We start from the raw sequence: 13,440 nt of genomic DNA, 5'->3' as shown, positions 1-13,440 counted from the left end.
CAATTAGTGATCAAGAGGGAGGGCCCCTTGTGGGTGGTACCATCCTGGGCTGGTATTCTTGGGTTCTATAAGACAGCAGGCTGAGCAAGCCAGGGGAAGCAAGCCAGTAAGGAACATCTTTCCATGGCCTCTGCATCAGCTCCTGCTTCCTAACCTGCTTGAGTTCCAGTCCTGACTTCCTTTTGTGATGAACAGCAATGCAGAAGTGTAAGCTGAATAAACCCTTTCCTCCCCAACTTGCTTCTTGGTCATGATGTTTGTGCAGGAATAGAAACCCTGAGTAAGACAGGTACCATGAGCTGCTAAGAAAAAGGTATATACTTTTGCTTTAGGATGAAATATTCTATATACATCTGTTAAATCCAATTGATTCAAAGCTTCAATTAGTTTCACTGTGTCCCTGTTTAGTTTCTGTTTTCCTGATTGGTCCATTGAGGAGAGTGCAGTGTTGAAGTCACCCACAATTATTGTGTTAGGTGCAATGTGTTCTTTGAGCTTTAGTAAAGTTTCTTTTATGAATGAGGGTGCCTTTGCATTTGGAGCATAGATGTTCAGAATTAAGGGTTCTTCTTGTTGTGTTTTTTCTTTGACCAGCAAGAAGTGTCCCTCAGTGTCTCTTTTGATGACTTTAGGTTGAAAGCCAATTTTATCTGATATTAGAATGGCTACTCCGGCTTGTTTCTTGAGACCATTTGCTTGTAAAATTGTCTTCTAGACTTTTACTCTAAGGTAGTGTTTGTCTTTGACACTGAGGTGTGTTTCCTGTATGCTGCAAAATGTAGGATCCTGTTTAAGTATCCAGTCTGTTAGTCTATGTTTTTTAATTGGGGGAATTGAGTCCATTAATGTTAAGAGATATTAAGGAATAGTGATTATTACTTCCTGTCATTTTTGATGTTATCTTTTATATTTGATTGGTTATCTTCTTTTGAGATTGATGAAAGAAGGTTACTATCTTGCATTTTCTAGGGTGAAGTTTCCCTCCTTGTATTGGTGTCTTCCTCCTATTATCCTTTGTAGGGCTGGGTTTGTCATAAGATATTGGGTGAACTTGGTTTTGTCATGGAATATCTTGGTTTCTCCATCTATGGTGATTGAGAGTTTTGCTGGGTATAGAAATTTTGGCGGGCATTTGTGTTCTCTTAGAGTTTGCAAGAGATGTGCCCAGGATCTTCTAGCTTTCATAGTCTCTGGTGAGAAGTCTGGTGTGATTCTTATAGGTCTTCCTTTATGTTACTTGGCTTCTTTCTCTTACTGCCTTTAATATTATTTCCTTATTTAGTAAAGTTGGGATTTTCATTATTATGTGATGGAATGTATTTCTGTTCTGATCCAGTCTGTTTGGGGTTCTGTAGGCTTCTTGTATATTCATGGGCATCTCTCTCTTTAGATTAGGGAAGTTTTCTTCCATAATTTTATTGAAGATATTTGCTGGCCCTTTTATTTGTAAATCTTTGCACTCATCTATGCCTATAATCCTTAGGTTTGGCCTTCTCAATGTGTCCTGGATTTCCTGGATGTTTTGTGTTACACGTTTTTTGCATTTTGCATTTTATTTGGTCATTGTGTCCATTGTTTCTATGGTATCTTCAGCATCTGAGAGTCTTTCTTCTATCTCTTGTATTCTGTTGTTGATATTTGCATCTATGGTTCCTGATTTCTTCCCAAGGTTTTCTATCTCCAAAGTTGTCTCCCTTTGTGATTTCTTAGTTGTTTCTACTTCTGTTTTTAGATTCTGGATGTTTTTCCTTAGTTCCTTCACTTGCTTGTTTGTGTTTTCCTGTAATTCTTTGAGAGATTTTTGTGTTTCTTCTTTCATGGCTTCTGCCTGTTGATCATATTTCTCCTGTACTTTTTAAAGTGATTTTTGCATTTCCTCCTTATTAGTTACTATTGTTTTACCCATATTCTCCTGAATTTCTTTAAGTGATTTTTGTGTTTCCCTTGTAAGGGCTTCTAGCTTTTGACCATTTTTTCTCCTGAATTTCTTTAAAAGATTTATTTATGCCCTTCATGTGTTCTTGTGATGGCATCACAACCAGTGATTTTACATCCAAATCTTGCTTTTCTGGTGTGTTGGGGTATCTAGAACTTGCTATTAATGGAGAATTGTGTTCAGATACTGCCATATTGCCTTGATTTTTGTTAGTAACGTTCCTACGTTTGCCTTTTGCCATCTAGATCTCACTGGTGTTAGTTGATCTTGTTGTCAATGCAGAACTCACCCTTGCAAGATGCCTCCCTGAAGCCGGCCTCCAGATGCACCGCTGGCCCTCTGCACTGCTTGGGGACAGGGCGCATGGCCCACGCTGTTTCTGATCAAGAGGTGGCGACCAGAAGGCTCTTGCCAGAGGCCTCCGGATGGATCCTCTGCTTTGCCGGATCAGACAGACTCATCCAAACAAGGTGCCTCCCCATGGCTGGCCTCCAGATGCACCGCTGGCCCTCTGCACTGCTTGGGGACAGGGCACATGGCCCAGGCTGCTCCCGATTCAGATGTGGCGACCGGAAGGCTCTGCCAGAGGCTTCCAGATCTTGTTCTAACTTCTAATGGCTTTGCTCAGCTCCTTCACTTGTTTGTTTGTGTTTTCCTGTAATTCTTTAAGAGATTTTTGTGTTTCCTCTTTCAAGACTTCTGCCTGTTGACCCAAGTTCTCCTGCATTTCTTTAAATGATTCTTGTGTTTCTCTTTTAAGAGCTTCTTACTTTTGATCCATTTTTTCCTATATTTCTTTAAGAGATTTATTTATGTCCTTCTTGTGTTTCTCTAACAGCATCATGACCAGTGATTTTAAATCCAAATCTTGTTTTTCTGGTGTGTTGGGATATTCAGTACTTTGTCAGAGATTTCGGTTCAGATGTTGCCATGTTGCTTTGATTTTTGTTGGTAACATTCCTATGTTTGCCTTTTGCCATCTGGTTATCTCTTGCATTAGTTGGTCCTGTTGTCACTGTCTGGTGCTTGAACCTCTTATAAGCCTGTAAGGCTATTTCTGCTCCTCTGGATGACTGGGTTTCCCCTGGCACAGATTACTGATGGGATGCCCTACTCTTGGGTGCCATTGGATCCTTTGTGTGCCTTGCCTCAAGCAATGTTATACTAGGTGTTGTCTCTGTGTACCTGGTGCTGCATATACTGTCTGACTGGGAGTGAAGATGGCAGTGGGCAACTCCTCCAAGTTCCGATTACTCTGCAGGGCAAATGACCCATGACAGGCTGGCACACAGATGGACTGCAGAGCTGCCCATATCTTGAGCACAGGCAGAAGCCTGTTGGTTTGTGTCCCAAGAGATTTTAAACTTGGGATATCTCAGTACCTGGAGCTGCCTGTCCTGCCCGATTGGGAGCAAAGATGATGGTGGGGAGCCCCTCCAAGTGCCAATTACTCTGCAGGGCAAAGGACCAACAACAGGCTGGCACACAGATGAACTGCAGAGTTGCCCAGGTCTTAGGCACAGGCAGAAGCCTGGCGGTCTGTGTCCCAAGTGATGTAAAACCTGGGATATCTCTGTACCTGGAGCTGCCTGTCCTGTCCAAATGGGAGTGAAGATGGTGGTGGGGAGCCCCTCCAAGTGCTGATAACTCTGTAGGGCAAAGGACCCATGACAGGCTGGCATACAAACTGCAGAGCTGCCCAGGTCTTGGGCATAGGCAGAAGAGTGGTGGTCTGTGTCCCAAGAGAGGTTATTTTTTTGTTTGATATATTCTTTATTTACATTTCAAGTGATTTTCCCTTTCCTGGATCCCCCCTCCCCGAAAGTCCCAAAAGCTCTCTTCCCTCCCCCTGTTACCCAATCCACCCCTTCCCTCTTCCCTCTCATGGTATTCCCCTACACTGCTGCACTGAGCTTTTCCAGGATGTGGGGCCACTCCTTTCTTCTTCTTGGGCACCATTTGATATGTGCTTTGGGTATTCCAAGCTTCTAGGCTAATATCCATTTATCAGTGAGTGCATACCATGAGTGTTCTTTTGAGACTGGTTTACTTCAATTAGGATGATGTTCTCCAGTTCCATCCATTTCTCTAAGAATTTCATGAATTCATTATTTCTAATGACTGAATAGTACTCCATTGTGTATATAAACCACATTTTCTGTATCCATTCCTCCATTGAGGGACATCTGGGTTCTTTCCAGCTTCTGGCTATTATAAATAGGGCTGATATGAACATAGTGGAGCATGTATCCTTAATACATGCTGGGGAATCCACTGGGTATATGCCCAGGAGTGGTATAGCGGGGTCCGCTGGAAGTATTATTCCCAGTTTTCTGAGGAACCACCAGACTGATTTCCAAAGTGGTTGCAACATCTTGCAATCCCACCAGCAGTGGAGGAGTGTTCCTCTTTCTCCACATCCTCGCCAACACCTGCTGTCTCCTGAGTTTTTGACCTTAGCCATTTTGACTGGTGTGAGTTGAAATCTCAGGGTTGTTTTGACTTGCATTTCCCTGATGACTAAGGATGTTGGAACATTTCTTTAGGTGCTTCTCAGCCATTCGATATTTGTCAGGTGAAAATTCTCTGTTTGCTCTGTACCCCATTTTTAAGGGGGATATTTGGCTCTCTGGAATATACCTTCTTGAGTTCTTTGTATATCTTGGATATAAGTGTTGGTAAAGATCTTTTCCCAATTTGTTGGTTGCCATTTAGTCCTTTTGGCAATGTTCTGTGCCTTATAGAAACTTTGTAATTTCATGAGGTCCCATTTGTCAATTCTTGATCTTAGAGCACAAGCTATTGGTGTTCTGCTGAGGAAATTTTCCCCTGTGCCCTTGTCCTCAAGGGTCTTCCCCAGTTTCTTTTCTATTAGTTTCAGTGTGTCTGGTCTTACATTGAGGTTCTTGATCAACTTGGAGTTTAGCTTAGTACAAGGAGATAAGAATGGATCAATTTGCATTCTTTTGCATGCTGACCTCCAATTGAACCAGCACCATTTGTTGAAGAGGCTATCTTTTTTCCACTGGATGGTTGTAGCTCCTTTATCAAAGATCAAGTGACCATAATTCTGTGGCTTCATTTCTGGATCTTCAATTCTATTCCATTGATCTACTTGCTTGTCATTGTACCAAAACCATACAGTTTTTAATACAATTGCCCTGTAGTACTACTTGGGGTCAGGGATACTGATTTCCCCCAGAAGTTCTTTTACTGTTGAGAACAGTTTTAGATATCCTGGGTTTTTTTGGTATTCCAGATGAATTTGAGAATTGCTCTTTCTAAATCTATGAAGAATTGAGTTGGGATTTTGATGGGGATTGCATTGAATCTGCAGATTGCTTTTGGCAAGATGGCCATTTTTACTATATTAATCCTGCCAATCCAAGAGCAAGGAAGATTTTTCCATCTTCTGAGGTCTTCTTCTATTTATTCCTTCAAAGACTTGAAGCTCCTGTCCTACAGATCTTTCACTTGTTTGGTTAGAGTCACACCAAGATATTTTATATTGTTTGTGGCTATTGTGAAGGGTGTCATTTCCCTAATTTCTCTCTCAGCCTGTTTATTCTTTCAGTATATGAAGGCTACTGATTTGCTTGAGTTAATTTTATAACCAGCCACCTTACTGAAGTTGTTTATCAGCTGTAGGAGTTCTCTGGTGGAGTTTTTGGGGTCAGTTAAGTATACTATCATATCATCTACAAATAGTGATAGTTTGACTTCTTCCTTTCCAATTTGTATACTTTTGACCTCCTTTGTGTTGTCTAATTGCTCTAGCTAGAACTTCAAGTACTATATTGAAAAGATATGGAGAAAGAGGGCAGCCTTGCCTAGTCCCTGATTTTAGTGGGATTGCTTCAAGTTTCTCTCCATTTAATTTGGTGTTGGCTACTGGTTTGCTGTATATTGCTTTTATTATGTCTAGGTATTGGCCTTGAATTCCTGTTCTTTCTAAAACGTTTAATATGAACGGATGCTGAACTTTATCAAATGCTTTTTCATCATCTAATGAAATGACCATGTGGTTTTTTCTTTGAGTTTGTTTATGTAGTGGATTACATTGATGGATTTCTGTATATTGAAACATCCCTGCATCCCTGGGATGAATCCTATTTGATTGTGGTGAATGATTGTTTTGAAGTGTTCTTGGATTCGGTTGGCAAGAATTTTATTGAGGATTTTCTTCAATATTCATAAGGGAAATTGACCTAAGTTTCTCCTTTTTTTGTTGGATCTTGTGTGGTTTTCGTACCAGTAAAATTGTGGCTTCATAGAATTAGTTGGGTAATACTCCATCCGTTTCTATTTTGTGGAATAGTTTGAAGAGTATTGGCATTAGGTCTCCTTTGAATGTCTGATGGAATTCTCCACTAAACCATCTGGTCCTGTCCTTTTTTTGGTTGGGAGACTGTCAATGACCATGTCTATTTCTTTACAGGTTATGGGTCCATTTAGATGGTCTATCTGACCCTGATAAAATTTTGGAAATTGGTATCTGTCTAGGAAATTGCCTATTTCATCCAGATTTTCCAGGTTTCTTGAGTATAGGCTTTTGTAGTAGGATATGATAATTTTTTGGATTTCCTCAGTGTCTGTTATTATATCACCCTTTTCATTTCTGATATTGTTAATTTGGGTACTGTGTCTGTGCCCTCTGGTTAGTCTGGCTAAAGGTTTATTTATCTTGTTGATTTTCTTAAGATACCATAGGAAGCATTGATACAATAGTCAAAGAAAGTGAAAAATGCAAAAGGCTCCTGACCCAAAATAACCAGGAAATCCAGGACAAAATGAGAAGACCAAACCTAAGGATTATAGGCATAAAAGAGAGTGAAGATCTCCAACTGAAAGGGCCAGTGAATGTCTTCAACAAAGTTATAGAAGAGAACTTCTTTAACCTAAAGAAAGAGATGCCCATGAACATACAAGAAGCCTACAGAACTCCAAATAGTTTCCACCAGAAAAGAAATTTCTCCTGTCATAAAATAATTAAAACACCAAGAGATGTTAAACTTGGGATATCTCAGTACCTGGGGCAGCCTGTCTTGTCTGACTGGGAGCAAAGATGGAGGCAGGACGTTATATTCTTTATTTACATTTTATATGATTTCCCTTTTCCTGATTCCCCCCTCCCTCAAAGTCCCATAAGCCCTCCTCCCTCTCCATTCTCCAATCAATCCCTTTCTCCTTCCCTGTCTTGGTGCACTGCTGCACTGAGTATTTCCAGGACCAGGGGCCTCTCCTTCCTTCTTCTTGGGCATCATTTGGTATGTGAATTGTTTCTAGGGTATTGTCAGCTTCTGGGCTAATATCTGCTTGTTAGTGAGTACATACCATGTGTGTTCATTTATGATTGGGTCACCTCACTCAGGATGACATTCTCCAGTTCCACCCGCTTGCCTAAGAATTACACGAATTCATTGTTTTTAATAGCTGAGTACTATTCCATTGTGTAAATATACCATATTTTCTGTAACCATATTTCTGTTGAGGGTCATCTGGGTTCTTTCTAGCTTCTGGCTATTATAAATAGTGCTGTTATGAAATACTGGAGCATGTATCCTTATTACATGTTGGGGAATCCTCTGGGTATATGCCCAGGAGTGATATAGTGGGTTCCTCCAGTAGTATTATACCCAGTTTTCTGAGAAAATGCCAGATTGATTTCCAGAGTGTTTGTACCAGCTTGCAACCCCATCAACAGTGGAGGAGTGTTCCTCTTTATATCCTCACCAGCACCTATTTTCTCCTGAGTTTTTGATCTTAGCTATTCTGACTGCTGTGTGGTGAAATCTCAGGGTTGTTTGGATTTGCAGTTCCTTGATGACTAAGGATGTTGAACAATTTTTTAAGTGTTTCTCAGCCATTCAGTATTCCTCAAGTGAAAATTTTTTTATTTAGCTCTGTACCCACTTTTTAATAGGGTTATTTGCCTCTCTTGAGTCTACCTTCTTGTGTTCTTTGTATATCTTGGATATTAGCCCTTTGTCGGATGTAGGGTTGGTAAAGATATATATATATATATATATTACCAATTTCTTGGTTGTTGTTTAGTCCTTTTGAAAGTGTCCTTTGCCTTACAGAAACTTTGTCAATTTATTTCTTATTTATCAATTCTTGATCTTAAGAGCATAAGCTATGGGTGTTCTGTTCAGGAAGTTTTCCCCTGTGCCCATGTGCTCAACGATCTTCCCCAGTTTCTTTTCCATTAGTTTCAGTGTGTCTGGTTTTATTTGGAGGTCCTTGATCCACTTGGACTTGAGCTTAGTACAAGGAGATAAGAACAGATCAATTTGCATTCTTCTGCACGCTGACCTCCAGTTGATTCAGCACCATTTTTTGAAAAGGTTATCTTTTTTCCACTGGATGGTTGTAGCTCCTTTGTCAAAGATCAAGTGACCGTAGGTGTGTTGGTTCATTTCTGGGACTTCAATTTTATTCCATTGATCTACCTGCCTGTCACTGTACTAATTCCATGCAGATTTTAAAGCTCTGTAGTACTGCTTGAGGTTGGGGATACTGATTCCCCCAGAAGTTCTTTTACTGTTGAGAATAGTTTTATCTGTCCTGTTTTTTTTTTTTTTTTTTTGTTATTCCAGATGAATTTGAGAATTGCTCTTTCTAAATCTATAAATAATGCAGTTGGGGTTTTGATGTGGATTGCATTGAATCTGTATATTGTTTTTGGCAAGATGGCCATTTTTACTATATTAATCCTGCCAATCCAAGAGCATAGAAGATTTTTCCATCTTCTGTGGTCTTCTTTGATTTCTTTCTTCAAAGACTTGAAGTTCCTATCATACAAATCTTCCACTTCTGTAGTTAGAGTCACGCCAAGATACTTTATATTGTTTGTGGTTATTGTGAAGGGTGTCATTTCCCTAATTTTTTTTTATCAGCCTGTTTATACTTGGAATATATGAAGGCTACTGATTTGCTTGTGTTAATTTTATATCCGGCCACTTTGCTGAAGTGGTTTATCAGCTGTAGGGGTTCTCTGGTAGAGTTTTTGGAGTCACTTAAATATACTATCATATTATCTGCAAATAGTGATAATTTGAATTCTTCCTTTCTTATTTGAATCCCTTTGACCTCTTTTTGTTGTCTAATTGCTATAGCTAGACCCTCAAGTACTATATTGAATAAGTATGGAGAGAGAGGGCAGCCTTGTCTGGTACCTGATTTTAGTGGGATTGTTTCAAGTTTCTCTCCATTTAGTTTGATGTTGGCTACTGGTTTGCTGTATATTGCTTTTACTATGTTTAGGTATGGGCCTTGAATTCCTGTTCTTTCTAAGACTTTTAGCATGAAAGAATGTTGAATTTTATTAAATGCTTTTTCATCATTTAATGAAATGATCATGTGGTTTTATTTCTTTGAATTTGTTTATGTAGTGGATTACTTTGATGGATTTCCATATATTGAACTATCCCTGCATCTTTGGGATGAAGCCTACTTGATCATGGACATGATCATTTTGATGTGTTCTTGGATTCAGTTGGCAAGAATTTTATTGAGTATTTTTGCATTGATATTCATAAGGGAAATTGGTCTAAATTTCTCTTTCCTTAGTGGATCTTTGTCTGGTTTTGGTATCAGTGGAATTATGGCTTCATAGAAGAAATTGGGTAGGGTTCCTTCTGTTTCTATTTAATGGAGTAGTTTGAGGATTATTAGTGTTGTATCGTCTTTGAAGGTCTGATAGAATTCTCCACTAAAACCATCTGGTCCTGTGCTTTTTTGGTTAGGAGACTGTCAATGACCACTTCTATTTCCTTTTTAAAAGATTTATTCTTTTTATTTTATGTAAGTTCACTGTAGCTGTCTTCAGACACTGCATAAGAGAGAGTCAGATCTCATTATGGATGATTGTGAGCCATCCATGTGGTTGCTGGGATTTGAATTCAGGTACTTCAGAAGAGCAGTCAGAGGCTCTTAACTGCTGAGCCATCTTTCCAGCCCCCACTTCTATTTCTTTAGGTGTTATGGGACTGTTTAGATGGTCTATTTGATCCTGATTAAACATTGTTATTTGGTATCTGTCTAGAAAATTGTCCATTTCATCCAGATTTTCCACTTGTGTTGAGTATAGGCTTTTGTATAGGAAATGATAATTTTTTGAATTTCCTCAGTTTCTGTTGTTATATCTCCATTATCATTTCTGATTTTGTTAATTCAAATGCTGTCTCTGTGCCCTCTGGTTAGTCTGGCTAAAGGTTTATCTATCTTGTAGATTTTGTAAAAGAAGCAGCTCCTGGTTTTGTTGATTCTTTGTATAGTTCTTTTTGTTTCAACTTGGTTGATTTCAGCCCTGAGTTTTGTGATTTCTTGCCTTCTACTCCTCTTGGGTGTAGTAGCTTCTTTCTGTTCTAAAGCTTTAAAGTTACTGTTAAGCTGCTAGTATATGCTTTCTTCAGCTTCTTTTTGGAGGCACTTAGAGCTATGAGATTACCTCTTAGCACTGCTTTCATTGTCTCCCATAAATTTCGGTATGTTATGCCTTCATTTTCATTAAATTCTAAAAAGGTTTTGATTTCTTTCCTTATTCCTTCCACCAAGGAAGTGTCATTGAGTAGAATATTGTTCAGCTTCCATGTGTATGTGGTCTTTCTGTTGTTTTTGTTGCCACTGAAGGCCACCCTTACACCATAGTGATCTGATAGTAGACATGGAATTAGTTTGATCTTCTTATATCAGTTGAGTTCTGCTTTATGACCAATTATATGGTCAATTTTGGAGAAGGTACCATGAGGTGCTGAGAAGAACATACATTATTTTGATTTAGGATGAAATGTTCCATAGATATGTATTAAATCCATGGCCCAAAACTTCTGTTTGTTTCACTGTGTCTCTGTTTAGTTTGTATTTCTTGATCTGCTCATTGAGGAGAGTAGAGTGTTGAAGTCACCCTCATTTATTGTGTGGGGTGCGATGTGTGCTTTAAACTTTATTAAAGTTTCTTTTATGAGTGGGGGTGCTCTTGTATTTGGAGCATAGATGCTCAGAATTGAGAGTTCTTCCTGGTAGATTTTTCCTTTGATGAGTATAATGTGTCCCTGTGTCTTTTTTGATGACTTTTCCTTGAAAGTCTATTTTATTGGATATTAGAATGGCTACTCCAGCATGTTTCTTGGGACCATTTGCTTGGAAAACTGCTTTCCAGTGTTTTACTCTGAGGTAGTGTTTGTCTTTGACACTGAGATGTATTTCCTGTATGCAGCAAAATGTTAGGTCTTGTTTACATATCCAGTCTCTTAGTCTATGTCTTTTTATTGGGGAATTGAGTCCATTGATGCTAAGAGATATTAAGAGTTGTTGCTTCCTGCTATTTTTGATGTAATTTTTATGTTTATGTGGTTACTTTCTTTTGGATTTATTGAAAAAAGATTAATTTCTTGCTTTTTCTAGTGTGTTGTTTCCCTCCTTTTGTTGGTGTTTTCCATTTAATATCCTTTGAAAGGCTGGATTTGTGGAAAGATACTGTGTACATTTTTTTTTTGTCATGAAATACCTTGGTTTCTCCATCTATGGTAATTGAGAGATTTGCTAGATACAGCAGCCTGGGTTGGCATTTGTGTTCCCTTAGGGTCTGTATAACATCTGCCCAAGTTCCTCTGGCTTTCATAGTCTCTGGTAAGAAGTCTGGTGTAATTCTGATAGGTCTACCTTTATATGTTACTTGACCTTTTTCCCTTACTGTTTTCAATATTCGTTCTTTGTTTAGAACATTTGGTGTTTTAATTATTATGTGATGGGAGGAATTTTTTTCCTGGTCAAATCTATTTTGAGTTCTATAGGTTTCTTGTATGTTCATAGTCATCTCTTTCTTTAGGTTAGGGAAGTTTTCTTCTAAATTTTGTTGAAGACATTTACTGGCCCTTTCAGTTGGAGATCTTCACTCTCTTCTATACCTATAATTCTTAGGTATCTTCTATACTTATAAATGATTATACCTATAATCATTTTGTCCTGGATTTCCTGGATGTTTTGGGTCAGGAGCTTTTTGCATTTTTCATTTTCTTTGACTGTTGTATCAATGCTTTCTATGCTATCTTTTGCATCTGAGATTCTTTCTTCTGTCTCTTGTATTCTGTTGATGATGGTTGGATCCATGACTTCTAACTTCTTTCCTAGCTTTTCTATGTCCCGAGTTGTCTCCCTTTGTGATTTCATTATTGTTTCTACTTCCTTCTTTAGATCCTGGATGGCTTTATTCAATTCCTTCACCCATTTTATTGTGTTATCCTTTAGTTCTTCAAGGGCTTCTCTCTGCTTACTTGTATTCTCCTGTATTACTTTAAGGGAGTTATTTATGTCCTTGTTGAAGCCTTCCATCAGTGGGAGAAAAATACAAGTAGCACATAAAGGCATACATATCAGAATTATACCAGGCTTCAAACCAGAGACAATGAAAGCTAGAAGATCCTGAGCAGATATCATACAGGCCCTAAGAGAACACAAATGCTAGCCAAGACTACTATGCCCAGCAAATTCTCAATCACCATAGATGGAGAAACCAAGATATTTCATGATAAAACCAAATTTACACAATATCTTTCTACAAATCCAGCCCTACAAAGTTTAATAGATGGAAAATACTAACTCAAGGAGGGAAACTACATCCTAGAAAAAGAAAGAAAGTAATCTTCTTTTAACATACCCCAAAGAAGAGAACCACATAAACATAAAAAATAACATCAAAAATAATAGGAAGCTACAACCACTATTATCTCTTAACATCAGTGGACACAATTCCCCAATAAAAAGACAGAGACTAACAGACTGGATATGTAAACAGGACCAAGCATTTTACTGCATACAGAAAATGCACCTCAGTATCAAAGACAAATATTACCTCAGAGTAAAAGGCTGAAAAACAATTTTCCAAGCTAATGGCCCCAGGAACAAGCTGCAGTAGCCATTCCAATATTGGATAAAATTGACTTTCAACCAAAAGACATTAAAAAAGACATGGAACGACACTTCATTCTCATCAATGGGAAAAATCTATGAAGAAGAACTCTCAATTCTGAACATCTATGCTCCAAATGCAAGGGCATCCACATTCTTAAATGAAACTTCACCAAAGCTCAAAGCCCACGTTGCACCTCAAACAATAATTATTTGGGATTTCAACACCCCACTCTCATCAATGGACCAATCAGGGAAACACAAAATAGAGATACAGTGAAACTATCAAAAGTTATGGACCAAATGATTTTAACAGATATCCATAGAACATTTCATCCTAAATCAAAAGGATATACCTTCTTCTTAACACCTTCTCCAAAATTAACCATATAATTTGTTACAAAGAAGACCTCAATAGACATGAGAGAACTGAAATAATCCCATGCCATATATCAGATCACTATGAATTAAGGCCGGTTTTCAATAGCAACAAAAACAACAGAAAGATCACTTACACATGGAAGCTGAACAGTGCTCTACACAATGATACCATGGTCAAAGAAAAAATAAGGAAAGATATCAAAGACATTTTA

The sequence above is a fragment of the Apodemus sylvaticus genome, chromosome 15 (assembly GCF_947179515.1).
Source record: "Apodemus sylvaticus chromosome 15, mApoSyl1.1, whole genome shotgun sequence".
Classification (NCBI taxonomy): Eukaryota; Metazoa; Chordata; class Mammalia; order Rodentia; family Muridae; genus Apodemus; species Apodemus sylvaticus.
Note: the sequence above shows the minus strand (reverse complement) of the source record.